The sequence below is a fragment of the Taudactylus pleione genome, unplaced genomic scaffold, assembly GCF_031769625.1.
Source record: "Taudactylus pleione unplaced genomic scaffold, aTauple2 ptg000149l, whole genome shotgun sequence".
Taxonomy (NCBI): domain Eukaryota; kingdom Metazoa; phylum Chordata; class Amphibia; order Anura; family Myobatrachidae; genus Taudactylus; species Taudactylus pleione.
The window spans coordinates 3435163-3437004 of record NW_028284551.1 but is presented as its reverse complement, the minus strand read 5'-3'; positions in this window follow the sequence as shown (position 1 = coordinate 3437004).

The window sequence follows — 1842 nt, the reverse complement described above, 5'->3', positions numbered from 1 at the left end:
ACTTTACAATTTCTGATGCTGGTGTGCTGTGCTGGTGTGCTGTGCCTTTTTTCCAGACATAAGGGATGACTCTGAATCAGGCAGATCTGTAAAAGTGGAATCACATCTGAATTTCAAACCGACTGCACATGCATCTCAATCGCAAAATATAGTGTTCCCATGGGTCAGTAATAGCAAGTAGGTGCATGAATGCTGCATCTTCTGCGAATTGGGACTAACGAAAAGTAGGTGTTTTAGGGCAGCAACTGGGTGGAGAGTATTAAGATGCAGGAAGCGTCTACTTCTGATTGGAGTGTCATGGAAGTGTTGTGGGTGTGGGGCTGGTGCAAGTGCTGTAACTAATTATGACTACAGTAACATGGGGTGCAAATGCTAATGATGCCGGATCTCCTGCAGCTAGCATGGAGTGCAGATACAAATTATGTAGGACTCCTGTACCTAACATGGGGTGCAGATACTAATGATGTCGGATCTCCTGCAGCTAGCATGGAGTGCAGATACAAATGATGTCGGACTCCTGCACCTAACATGGGGTGCAGATACTAATGATGTCGGATCTCCTGCAGCTAGCATGGAGTGCAGATACTAATGATGTCAGACTCCTGCACCTAACATGGGGTGCAGATACTAATGATGTCGGATCTCCTGCACCTAGCATGGGGTACAGATACTAATGATGTCGGATCTCCTGCACCTAGCATAGGGTGCAGATAGTAATGATGTCGGATTTCCTGCACCTAGCATGGGGTGCAGATACTAATGATGTCGGACTCCTGCATCTAACATGGGGTGCAGATACTAATGATGTCGGATCTCCTGCACCTAGCATGTAGTGCAGATACTAATGATGTTGGATTTCCTGCAGCTAGCATGGGGTGCAGATACTAATGATGTTGGATTTCCTGCACCTAGCATGGGGTGCAGATACTAATGATGTTGGAGCTCCTGCACCTAACTTGGGGTGCAGATACTAATGATGTTGGATTTCCTGCACCTAGTATGGGGTGCAGATACTAATGATGTCGGATCTCCTGCACCTAACGTGGGGTGCAGATACTAATGATGTCTGATCTCCTGCACCTAGCATGGGGTGCAGATACTAATGATGTCGGATCTCCTGCACCTAGCATGGGGTGCAGATACTAATGATGTCTGATCTCCTGCACCTAGCATGGGGTGCAGATACTAATGATGTCGGATCTCCTGCACCTAGCATAGGGTGAAAATGCTAATGAGGAGTGTTGCAGTGGCTGGAATAAAATTATGGTTTCATGTACGGATACTAGAGCGATGGGCGACATAGACTTGCACTTTCATGTGCATGGATTTGTGACTTACTTTGGAAAATTGTTGCATTAGTATATGAACGTAAGTACAATGCTGTTCCTAGGGAGAGTGGCAACAATGTTAATCTTTCTCCATTTGTAGACAGTCTACCGTGGGCTAATGAATACCAAGGGTTTGAGTCGCAAGCAATGCCGATGTTCACAGAGTTGAGTGATTATCTGCTACTGCGTATGCTCAACAATCCCTAGAAACTCGTACAGCGCATGCGTCCCAGTTTATACAGGTGTATGTGCACAAAGGCACAGCTGCGATTACGGAGTCAGAAATGTAGTGGCAATGTGCTGGGAATTCCTAGGCAGTGGCTTTTCAGATTCATGTAAATTCAAGTAAATTGTTCACCTTAGAGGAAGTGTTATGGTAGCATCATGGTTGTGTCGCTGAACTGATTGCATACACAGACGCTTAATCGCTCACATTGTAGGCCATACTCACATGGAAAGCCAGCACCTCCAATAGGGCCTTTTTCAGCTATATGCAACAATTCTTAATATTCTC